The following is a 12,565-nucleotide window of genomic DNA, read 5'->3' on the forward strand; positions in this document are numbered from 1 at the left end:
TTCACTCCCTGCTGCCAGAGCCAGATCTGTTAGGGCACAGGCTAAACCGTTCTAACAAAAGCACTGACACAAAGATTAAATAAGACTGGAGTTGATTTTTCTCTCATTTTGCAGTTCGGAAGTAGGTCCAGTGCTTACAGCGTGATTGTGCCGTCCTGTCTGTGGTTTCAGGTTCAAGTTAACTGCATGAGGTCTCACCCTCGTCCAACCCCCGGGAAAGGGGGGGCGGGGGGGGGGGGCAGGGTCCATCAGGCACTTTCCTTGGCACATATCTTCTACTCATATCCCACTGCCCAGAAATAGGGCACATGGCTGGACTAATCTCATCTCTAACTGAACAGCCATGTGCTCAGCTACGGCTCAGCAGATGTACTACTCCAGAAGAGAATCAGTCTTTTTTTTTTTAATTTATTTTTATTTTTGAGAGAGAGAGAGAGAGAGAGTACGAGCAGGGGAGCGGCAGAGAGGGAGGGAGACACAGAATCGGAAGCAGGCTCCAGGCTCTGAGCCATCAGCACAGACCCCAATGCGGGGCTCGAACCCACGAACTGCAAGATCATGACCTGAGCTAAAGTCAGAGGCCTAACCGACTGAGCCACCCAGGCGCCCTGGAAGGGACTCAGTCCAGGGGGACAAGTAGCAGTCTCTGTCACTACTCCTCTAATCCAGCCTTGTGCTGCAGGCATTTTCATTCTATTCAAGGTAATGGCAAAAGCAGAGTTTCGATCTGACAGCATAAACTTAAGTTGTAGAGGAGGCAACGATATGACATCGTGGCATGTGGGATAAGGGCAACACCACAACACAGACTGAGTTCATCTGAGGAGAACCAAAGGCAGGATCCTAGTGTGACAGGATGTTTGAGAAAATGCACTCAATTCTCCACTCCTTCCCATACCTTCACCTGTTTGCAATGTGATTTAACATCTACTCCCACCAGGAGAATCTATTTCCTTGCCTTTGAACCTAGACTACCCTTGTGACTCACTTTGTTCACTAGAACGCAGCAGAAGTGGGGCGCCTGGGTGGCTCGGTCGGTTAAGTGCCTCTTGACTTCGGCTCCGGTCATGATCTCACGGTTTGTGGGTTCGAGCCCTGCATCGGGCTCCGGGCTGAAACAGCGCACAGATTATTTGGGATTCTGTCTCCCTCTCTCTCTGCCCCTCCCCTACTTGCTCTCTATCGCTCTCTCATAAATAAATAAATAAATAAATAAATAAATAAGCAGCAGAAGTGACACTGTGTGAGGTCCAAGCCTGGGCCCCGGGAAGCCTTGCACCTTCACGCTCTGTCTCTTGGAATACAGCCACCATGCGAACACGCCCAGGCTGGCCTACTGAAGGGCAGGGGCCATGTGGAGTCAACAAGGTCTTGCCAGCTGAGGCCATCCGACCCCAGCCAGCCTCCCACCGATGTGATGAGCCTGAAGTGCCAAAGGTAGCGGAACACAGCCAAGAGCAGCCGAGCCTGACCTGGACCAGCAGAACTGCTCGGCAGATCCAAGGCCCACGGCTAAATAAATGGTCACGGTTTAAAGCCACTAAATTAGGGGGTGGCTTGTTATGCAGCAGTAGCCCCTGATGACATCAGTGGGGCTCAGTTCTCGATGAAGAAGCCGGCCAAAAGGAGTTAAAGAGATGGCAAAACTCGGGGTGCCTGGGTGGCTCCGTTGGTTAAAGCCCCAGCTCTGGATTTTGGTTCAGGTCATGATCTCACTGAGTTCATGAGTTCAAGCCCCACGTTGGGCTCTGCGCTAACAGTGTGGAGCCTGCTTGGGACTCTCTCTCTCTGTCTCTCTGTGCCCCTCCCACATATGCGCACATGCTCTCGCTCGCTCGCTCTCTCTCAAAATAAGTAAAAAATTTTTTTCTCAAAAAAAAAAAGGGATGGTAAAACTGGAGAAACTAGTCAGAGAGCTGTGAGGAGAGCAGGGAGCGTGCATCACGGGGATCAGAGGAAACCTTTCAAGATGAAGGAAGTGGTCCTCAAGCAAGACGAGGCTTGAGAGAGAGAACTTTTGAGGACAACAGAAATCACAGTTGAGAGGCCATTCGGGTGATGAAAACCCAGATGGAAACATGAGCTGCCCAACAGCGGCACAGAACTCAGCTCCTCCTTTCGCTTAAGCACATACCCCCGCATCTCTGTGTACCTTTCGGGCCGGAACTTGCTTCATACTTTCTACACGAAAGACACATGAAACTCACACGACCCTACTGACCTACTAGGATAGGAGTGTGAGGAGCTGAGGCTCTCGCCTGTGAATTGCAAACTAATTTATATCCGCTCGGATCTCCGTCATTTCACATGCCCCAGGTATGGACGGTTGGTCACACAGCCACAGCCACCTGGTAATATGGGTGGATAATACTGGTTTGAAGTGGGCCGGAAGTCTCCTCCTGTGGTGACAGTCACGTGCAGTGAGGAAGAACACAGCCTTTAACGTCAGCCCTGGATTTGAGCTACGGCTCTACCACCTGTTAGCCGTGTGGCCTGGGACTTACTCCACCTCCCAGAGCATGAGGTCCTTCATCTGTAAAATCAGGTGAATAATAATCTCTACCTTGAAAGGCGGATATGAGCCTGCGAGGATATGAAATAAGCTAGAACGTCAGCGTTAGGCCAGAGTCAGAGACGGCGTAAGGAAATCACCCAGAAGTGCCCAGGGCACGGGGGCCTCAACAGTGCTTCTGTCGGTGCCATCCGGGCTTGGTTTCCCACAGCCTTGCTCCACTGGCCTGGTGAGACCCTGTAGCCTGTGTTAGGCCTTCCCAAGCCTCGTCCCTGACAGATTACCACCTGTTCTGCCTACTGGACTCGATTTCCTCCAATCATCTCCTTCCCGGCCTGGTGGGCCAAGGTCGGCCCCCTCCTGCTGGACCTAACCAGGCTGGGCCCGCCTGGGTTTTAAAGAGGCAGTTGGTTCCTCAAAATGATTCTCTCGATAAGTGGAATAAGACTGCAATGGCAAACAGGGAGAGGAGGGGAGGGGCATGCGTAAGAGGACACGGCATCTTGACAAGCACATTCAAGGCCATAAATAGGTGGCAATTGCTTTTCTCATCCAATTCTCTTATTTTGAAACTTTCCTGGAAGGGACCTGGTATCATTAAGCATTATTACAAGTCACCCAATCACGGGCATCCACGTAGGACTGACAACCAGCAAGGAAGATGATGTCATTCTCAAAGACAGAGGGAAGAAGGGGGGGGGGGGCGGGGAAGAGGCTCCAGTGTAGACAGAAATGGGGGGAAGGGTATTTCAAACACCCATCAGTGAGTCATCATGCTTTTAACAGCCTGAACTTAACATCGGTTAAGGCCTCCCGGTCACCGCTTATTTTGTGAGCTGCGCGGTAACGTTTCAAGTCTACCTTTCTAATCCCTAACCACCTAGATGGTCGTAAAAGCAGATAACTCAGAGAGCCAGGAGGAAACACTGCACATGTACAAGCAATGGCACCACAGATCACTGTTCTTGCCCAGTGTCCCCGACAGTGCTCGGAAACCTCTCATGTCTTTGCTACTCCACAAGGTACCGGGGGTTCGACAGAATCAAAGACAACACAGATGCATTGCTCTTGTGCACCGGGCATCCCTCCACGCGGTGAGTCCCCCGCCCCGCCTCTGCACCGAGGCCCACGTTGGCTGATCACACCCTGTTCGCCCTGTTGTGGGTGCAGCTGCCCCTGCGCGGCCCCGGGTCCTGGAGCCCCCAGCTGAGGAGGGCCCCTCCTGGCCGACACCCAGAAACTGTACCCCACGGCACGACTCTCCTCTCGCTGGTCTTCTTGGGGATGCAGAGAGCCCAGGATCGCACTGAGGGCCAAGACTTAGAGCTGGAACCACCTGCTCTGTGTCTAAGGAGCTGGTCTCTCTCTGCCTGTGTCAGGGGGATGAGCCAGTGCCCCCAGCCCCCACCGGATTTCCCCCCCAAACAATCCCTAGATACCCCCCTTGCCAGCCCCTGGTGGGGGCAGCTGAACTGGCTGCTCCCATTCTCTGCCTCTCTCTCTTTCTCCCTCTTTCTCAGTCTCTCTCCCTCTCTTTCTCTGTGTCAGATAGATAGATAGATAGATAGATAGATAGATAATAGATAGATGATAGATTTCCATTCACATCACATTCTGATTGAAAAAACAAAACAAAACAGAACGTTCGCCGTCTTCTCCTTGCCTTCAGGACAGAGCCCGCCCTACCGAGCCTGGCATCCAAGGCCCTCTGCAGCCTATTTTTCCTTGCTGGCTCCCGCCCCAAATCCCTGTGTTGAGCCCACAGGACCTCCAATCCACCCCCAGAACCATCCTCCAGGTCAAAATATTACCACTCTTGGCAGCCAGCACCACACACAGGTCCTATTTTCCCACCTAGAAACAGATTTCTCCCCTGGTTGATTTATTCACTCATTCAACGTGCCTTAGCTGGGCACCGCTGGAGCTTGAGTCAGGCCCGGCGCGAAAGCAGGTGACTCTCATGTGCTCACCGTCAGGTGGCTTTTGCTCTTTAAAAAACGGCAACCACACAAACATGTCACGGTATCACAGGGCAACAGCCATGGTCCCCGCGAGGCAGGGATGACGGCGACACGGAAACACAGGGCCTCTCAGACGCTTCACGGCCCCCACAGATGAGATCACTGGGCGTGGGTGTGGAGGTCACCTCTTGGAGTTCGCTCTCAGAACTCACGGCTTCTTCCCCCTCGATCCTGTGTGTGCCCTCCGGCCTCACGAACCAAACGAGAAGACAGGCGAGGAGTCCCCCCTCCTCGGAGATGCTGGTAACTTTGTCAGGACCTCCCGGGTCGGGAGGTGGGACGAGGTCGCCCGCCTGCCCAAAGCAGTCAGGACCGGGCGGTTGGAGGACGCAGACGCTACCCAAACCCGGGCAAGGGAGGGGAGGGTAGGGGGGGGGGGGTCACAGCAGCCTCTGCAAGAGAACTCTCCAGAGACAGGCCGCAAGGAGGACAGGTCCCTGCAGCGGCCTGTGGATAGCGTGTCGGAAAATTTTGAGCATTTCATTTCACTTTATTTCTGTTTTGAGATTTCTGCAGTGCCTAGTAGATAGTAGATAACGCTGCACTGTATTTTGCTTTTTTCTGGCCGGCTCTCCGATCCTGAAGGTAAAGCATTTTGGTTCTGAATTCCGAGAAAAAAGATCACTCATTTCCCCGCATTTTCAGGGCCTGTGCGCTAGGGTTTGGCTGTTGGGGCAGCGAGACGGCCAGGGGCAGACAAGGTTGAAACGCCCGTGCGAAGGTTCCACCAAACTCCAAACACGTTCCGGCAGCCAGGCCGGAGCCCAGCTGCACCCTAGAGTCTCCGCCGTCTACCCCCGTGTCTTCTGCACTTCCGCTGACCCACCAGGGTTTTTCAGGGGGGCTTGATTTAAATTTTCCCTTGATGCCACATACCAAAATGTGAGGGCGAGGACCCCCGCTAACAAGTACCACTGGCAGGGCTAATGCTTTCAAGTTTGCAAATTCTTTCCCATCCTTTATCTCATTTAATATCCACCATACTCCTGTGACCTACTAGCCCCAGCGGCCCCACTTGCCGGGTGAGAAAAATGAGGCCCAAGTATCCACTGACTTGCAAAGGGTTTCGCACCAGTAGGCGGCAGTGAGAAGAGTTTTTCTGCCCCACAAAGAAGTCCGCTTGATAGCTTATTCTAGTCTCCACTAAGTGGCCCCGTGGGCATTATTCCTGGGGCTCCTACTCAAACGGCGTGCTCTAACCTCGCCAATTCCAGTGTCTTTTAGAGAAATAAAACCTGCCCGCCCCCCCCCCACCCCACCGCACCCGCAGACCCACACCTATTTCCAGTCGGACCTTGGCAATGAGGAAGCACCTTAGACTTCAGTCTAGGTTAAGTGCTGAAGCCGTAAGTGGGATGGAAAAAGCAAATCTCTACAATTCCAAGGGAGCCTCCCCCAGTTGGGCCCCCTGAAGTTAGTTCTTTTTTTTTTTTAATTTTTTTAAATGTCTACTTATTTTTGAGAGACAGAGAGAGAGAGAGAGAGAGAATGAGTGGGGGAGGGGTAGAGAGAGAGAGGGAGACACAGACTCGGAAGCAGGCGCCAGGCTCCCAGCTGTCAGCACAGAGCCTGACGCGGGGTTCGAACCCACGGAACGTGAGATCATGACCTGAGCCGAAGCTGGACCCTTACCCGACAGAGCCGCGCAGGCGCCCCCTTTTTGCTTAACTTTAAATGGCACTAGCCAGCTGTACCGTGCACCGTTTTTCCAACAAATGAGAAACAAACAGCCGAAGAAAATTTTCTGAGGTGTCTCCCTGCTGAACGAAACCAAAATCGGGTAAGAAGCACCAGAGAGGTTTAGCCTGCCTGCCATTTTCAAAGTTTTATCAGAATCATTCATCAGGGCTTCCTCTTCACCTCTGACCCAAAATTCACCAGATTTCCTGAAGTGCCATCGTAGGTCACTAAACTTCTTCCCAATCGTCTCTCCAGCCCCACCTTGTCCCACGCTGGTCATCTTCTGCTTGCCTGCAGTAGTTTGGCGTATTGTTTATTTGTTTTATGGCCTAATCTGAAATATGAGTGTGACAAGGCTGCTCCCCCCCCCCTCCACCCGGGGGTTAATGGATCATATCATAGCAACGACAATCGGGCATCAAATTGTATTATCAACATGGCTCCCCCCCCTTTGGAGGCATGTTTACAACTGCTTTGTCTCTTTCGAGTCACAACCCTTCCTGGTTTGTATGACCTTGAGAAAGCCTCTCGTCCTCTCTCTAAACTCCAATGAAAGAAACATAATAGTAAATTCCTCGCAGAATTCTTGAGGGCGAAAGACAAATTAACGGATGAAAATGTATTTTGAAACCAGTAAGAGCTACAAAACATGCCTTAGAAACCTCACTATTTCATTGAGGCCTCTATCTCCTTGATAGTCAAATGGTGGTATTGAAAACAACACGTGCTTCATACAGCTATTATAAGGATCTAATGAAATAATACGGGGAAGGTGCTAAGCTCCGTAGTCAGCTCGTAAGACGTGCTCAGATGGGCGCTTGCGGGGGGCTCAGTCGGTCGAACGTCCGACTTCGGCTCAGGTCATGATCTCCAGGTTCGTGAGTTCAAGCCCCGCGTCGGGCTCGGTGCTGACAGGCTGGAGCCTGCTCCAGATTCTGTGTCTCCCTCTCTCTCCCCTTCCCCCACTCACGCTGCAACTCTCTCTCTCTCTCTCTCTCTCTCAAAAATAAATAAGCGTTAAAAAAATATTAAAAAAAAAAAAATGAGTGCTCAGAAAAGCCAGCCCGCAGCAGCAGCCACAGGCCAAACCTCGGTGCTAAGTCCGGCAGGTATGACCATCCCCATTTCATAGCTCAGGAAACTGAGGTTGGAAAGGTCAGGGAGACTCGGGCAACATTGTCGGCGTTACTGTTTCAAACCTCATTGGAAAATGTGTACATCCACATGGCTGGCTGGTTAGCAGGTAATTTTAGGTGTTTCTGCTTTGAAAGCACATGTGGGAAGCAACAGGCTTCTGGTTCCTCCAGACCCGTGGCTAAGGAGCCACAAAAGAATTTACCAGCCCTTTCTGGATTGTTGGCTCATTAGCAGCGGCCGTTCAACCAGATGCTCATGAGAAACGCAAACTCAAAGAGAATGAGGAGACTCGGGGGGAAAGACCATCGTGGCTTTTACTTTTCATCCTCATTTACAATCAGTAAAGAACCCAAGGGAACAACAGTGATGAAGTTTAGGGACAGACACTGAAACTCCAGACTTCCAGGACAGAGATACCAGACAAGTCACTTGCGAAGCGTTTTCACCCCTCCGATCATTTCACAGTTTGGGTCCACAGAGAAGCTGGTCCCCACACTCGGGCGGCAGAGGCGGAAAGAGGTAGAAAGATCCGAAAACCTCCAGCCAATTCTGCGCACATCATCACGCTCCAGGTTGTGGAGCCTCTCCTGGGAAGAAGAACACGGCTTCTCAAGGAGAGCGTCTTGCCATCCAGCTTTAGCTTCTCCAAAAAAGAAGAAGGAGGAAAAAAAAAATAAATAACCCCAGTCTTCAGCCAAGAACACCAGTTGGGGAGTTAAAGAGCTGGGCACACAATAATTTTAAGTCACGTCGGAGGAGACTTAAATAGCACACATCAGCAGAAAAGAATGAGGGAGCCTTAGCACACTGACTTCATTGATACCCCATTTATCAGCAATTACGGACTCCATTAAAGGCCGAGTTTACAGCAGAAAGAGAAGCAGAGCCTAAAATATGTCCCAGCAGATGGACGGAGAGTGTCTGTGATGCCGTATTTCAAAGGCATCTGCAACGTTGTTATCATTGAACGTGGAGTCAGAGAGGCAGCAAAAATACAGCGGCCCGAGAGCCAGCAAATGATTTACTTGACCTTTGGATGGGTAGAACTGACAGCAGAAACCTCATTAATTCCTCAGGTCACTCTGGAAGACATTCATTTGGTTTGGACTCGACGAGAGGAGATTTTCCAGACATACACTAGGAATTATGAAATCTCCATGGCCGGCGAAAGTATGCCCAAATCACTTTTTGCATAAATCAAGCTGACTTTCTGAAGAAGGATAATATGCTTAATCAAGGGAGTTATGGAATTTCTGGTGCTTATTAGACAGAAAATATAACAGGATTTTATTTGGTTATCAGTTCTGGGAGAGAGATTTTTTTCTTTTCCTCTTTAAACTAACAGTCTTCTCCTGCCAGAGTGGAAGAGAGCCTTTGTAAGCGCTGGAAGAAACGAGCCGTGTAAATAATTTGTTCACACAAAATAATTTGCCTTGCTTTGCTCGTTCTTGCTCTTATCGAGTGGCCACATGCATCGTGCGGGCATCTCTGCTGAGTCCCAATCGATGTGCCAGCTCAACCTCCCCTGCCTCCCCTGCCTTCCCCCTTTAGCTAGAGCTTTCTTGATATAGACACATCTCTCTAAATAACAACCACGGGTGACTGGTGGCTGTATTCTCTACATTTTGGGGGCCTGGGCCAAAATTAAGAAGTCTGGGATCGAGGCAACTTGTGTCAAAATACAAAGCGTACAATGCTAACCAGAAAAACCTCTCTGCTGTGTCTCCACGTCTGTGAAAGTCTACACACACACACACACACACACACACACACACATTGTTCTCTGGTCCCCAAAAGGAATCCTTTCTAATGGTTGTAGATTAATGACTTTTAAGCTCTATGACTTTCCCAGAAATGCTGCTTCTTTGTTTCTTTGTTCACTGAGGAAGAAAAAGGTGTGGAGTCCTTGGGAGGTGGGGGGGGGGGGGGGGGGGGGGGAGGAGGGAGGGGGGGGTTGATTAAATCCAGAACAGTCATCTGGGTGATTTACATCATTTCATTTTAGGGACAGTGACAGACAGATGGACTATTCAAAATGGTCAGGGGAGAGAGAGAGGGAGAGATGGAGATAGAAATGCTGCTAGGCGATGAGCTTATACCCAAGTGTCTGATGGATAAGCCGCAAGCCCCCTTCTCGATGATATCTTCTCTCGTAAAAGTTGCATTCATCATGTTTAAAGCAAGGTTATCTCTGGCTAAAGAGAACATGCATTAGTACGTTTTACTCATTCAACACTGAGCACTCCCTATCAACAAGCGTCTGCCTAAAGGGGAGCAGGAGAACGAGAATTAATCACAGGAAGACAATTTAAGGGAGTTGGGCTATAAAACGGAATTCATTAGTAACCATAAAGTATCACTGCTCTAACCTGCTTTCCCTTAGATTGCTTCCTCTGCCGGGGGACTGCGCCAGCTTGTTCACCTGACAACCTAGAGCCCCCCACCCCCACCCCCTCTGCCCCCATTCCTCTTCCTGCTGGGGACAGAAAGAACAGAAGACTTGCTGGTTCCTGGCCAGGAGCACAGTGTGTGAAGCCACAGAAACTCCTGGACAAATACCGAGTTAAAGCCCAGATGAGTCCAGTTGGGACAGAAATCCTTACATCTAAGGTCCTCTGTTCATCCCACCTGCTGACTTGGAACAGCATGAGCTCTTTTTATAGGGGACTGTCACGTATGAGACAGAAAAACATCCTGGTCATAAACACAGGTTCTGGATTTTTGTAGACCAGAACAAAGCAGGATCCCAAAGAGCTATTTGCACCCCTGAGTTCAGAGCATCATTATTCACAAAGGCGAAGATGCGGAAGGAACCCAAGTGTCGATCGATGGGTAGAGGCATAACAGAATGTGGTATATCCATACAATGCAATATTGGGCAGCCTTTGAAGAGAAGGAAATCATTCACTTGCCACATCGTGGGTGAAGTTTAAGGAGACTATACTACGTGACATAAGCCAGTCACGATAGAACAAACACCGTCGGATCCCACCTAGGTGAAGCACCTAAAGCAAACAGATTTATAGAGACAGAAAATAAGACAGTGGTTGTTAGAGGCTGCAGATGAGCAAACATGGGGCAGCTGCTGTTTAATGGGGACAGAGTTTCAGTTTTGCAAGATGAACGCGTTCTGGAGATTCGTTGCATGACCATGTGAATATCCTTAACACTACCCACTTCAAAACAGTTCAGGTGGTAAATTTTATGCTCTGTGTGATTTAAACAAAAAGAAACAAAGCATCCATAATTCATCATACACGTATAAATCACGTTCAAATTCTGATGTTGCAGTTAAATCTATCTTTTCCACTGCACCACATGTTGTTAGCATTTTCTCAGGACCTTGCATATTCTACAGCCATGCCTCAGTGGTGCATAATATCCCATTGTCTTAGCGATCCCTTACTATTGGACATTTAGGTTACTTCCGGTTTGTTGCTACTACAAATAAACCATGGTAAACTCCATTTTTTATGTTTATTTATTTATTCTGAGAAAGAGAAAGTACACGAGCAGGGAAGGGGCAGAGAGAGAGAGAGGAGAGAGAGAGAGAATCCCAAGCAGGCTCTGCACTAACAGCCTGCACGGGGCTGGATCTCACGAACCGTGAGATCATGACCTAAGCAGAAATCAAGAGTCAGTCACTTAACTGACTGGGCCACCCAGGCATCCCTAAACCCCATTTTTGCATGATTTTTAAATTTCATATTGTATTCCTTCCAGTATGTCTTTATTTTCTTTCGCGGTTGAGACAGTATGGGTGCGGTATTTAAGATGTGTTTGTTGGGAAACCTCTTGGATTCTGAGAGGACATGTGTTGCAATTACAGGAGAAGGAGGAAAATTGAGGGAGGTCAAATCAATCTTTCACAGAAGTAAAACTCCCAGTTTGAAAACAGCGATGATTTCGGCATAAGGATCATCAGAACTGGGCTCTCACAAACTGTCCCTTCCCCAGAGAACATCTGTGAGATCGCAACTGGCACCTGTTTGCAGAACACCCACGGTCCTTCATGCGCCCAGGATCAGACTTCGGACCATCGGCACCCAGAGCACACCCTCAAGGCCTTTCCTATAGAAGAGAATTATTTACTCAGACCTTGTTCCCCTTGTAAAGTAACTTACAACATTAATTTAGGGTCCGTGTCATCACTCCCAAGTCATCAGTGAGAAAATTGAGGCCCGGCGAGGTTGAATAACATGTCCCTTACACAGCTAACAGCGGCAGGGTCAAGGTTCAACCCCAAACTTCCTGTGCTTTCCCCCCAACACGACTCCGCTATGTTGAATATTACGGTCGATCACGGAGCTCCGCGTGCAGAGGAACATTTGATTTGTAGGATTTCTCTGGCTCCCAGTTTTCCTCATCTATGAGGGGGCCAATACACGTTACCGGGGGAGACTAAGGGACCAGTTTCAGACAAGGCTTCCTATTGCCTGCTCCCCTCCTGTCTCTTCCCCATGCTGGACAAACCCTACTCATGAAGAAGAGTATTTCTGAAAGAGGCGTAAGAGAGTATTTGGGGGGGGGGGAGTGGAAGAGCCGCATTTAGGAATGTTCTATTCTAGGAGGAAATGGGGCTGTAGATCGTATTCCCATATGGCAGTTGCATGTGCCCTCACGGAAAAGACTATTGAAAAGCCGCTGTTACCACGGAACAGTTATCTTGCGCTAAGTTCCTGGGATCCAGACACGGGCTTTTCTAACAGACTTGCTCTCTGCAGTCGTCTGTGGCCACTCTCAGAGCCTTTGTCCTCGGAATTCTCCTCCCAGAATGGCTGTTTCTGTAACGTGAGTCCCGACGAGATGACTCACTGGGGCCATGTTAACTTTTATCTTCATCTGTTTTTAACAGTAATTAGGCCAGAGCGACTTTTGGGGGCAGCACAGGAGTCAAATTTCCAATCACTCCCTGCGCTGGAAATCCTGGTGGTTATTATTGGCATTTTGTGACCATGTTATTCACATGAGCTTGGAGTGGTGCTGTGTAAGGTATCTGGTCAGGCGATTAGGGATGCATTGTTTCTTTTATTTCAGTCAGTTCAGATCAAAGGCCTGCCAAAATCCATCCCAAAACCCCTTGCTCTAACCCAACTGCGGCTGCTACCATGTAGATAAATCCTTGAAGACAGAAAAACCAGCCATTTGCAATGGTCTTTCTTACTACTGTGAAATTCCACACGGTTTCCAATATTCGTCTGGAGGATGTGCCAGG

At 49.6% G+C, this 12,565-nt stretch overlaps 1 long non-coding RNA gene across 3 annotated transcripts in view; it reads right to left on the reverse strand.

Annotated features, from left to right (window-relative positions):
* Positions 1–7,645: 7,645 nt before the first annotated feature.
* The window catches only part of LOC123586479, a 71,671-nt gene continuing 66,751 nt past the window's right edge, over positions 7,646–12,565 (reverse strand). The window contains exon 8 of one of the 3 annotated variants that reach the window (XR_006706820.1): positions 7,646–7,990. This is a non-coding gene — a long non-coding RNA (uncharacterized LOC123586479). Of the gene's footprint in view, positions 7,991–9,371; positions 9,546–11,015; positions 11,422–12,565 lie in introns of those variants that run through there. The other 2 variants (XR_006706821.1, XR_006706819.1) reach the window with 2 other exon arrangements.

The sequence above is a fragment of the Leopardus geoffroyi genome, chromosome C3 (assembly GCF_018350155.1).
Source record: "Leopardus geoffroyi isolate Oge1 chromosome C3, O.geoffroyi_Oge1_pat1.0, whole genome shotgun sequence".
Lineage (NCBI taxonomy): Eukaryota > Metazoa > Chordata > Mammalia > Carnivora > Felidae > Leopardus > Leopardus geoffroyi.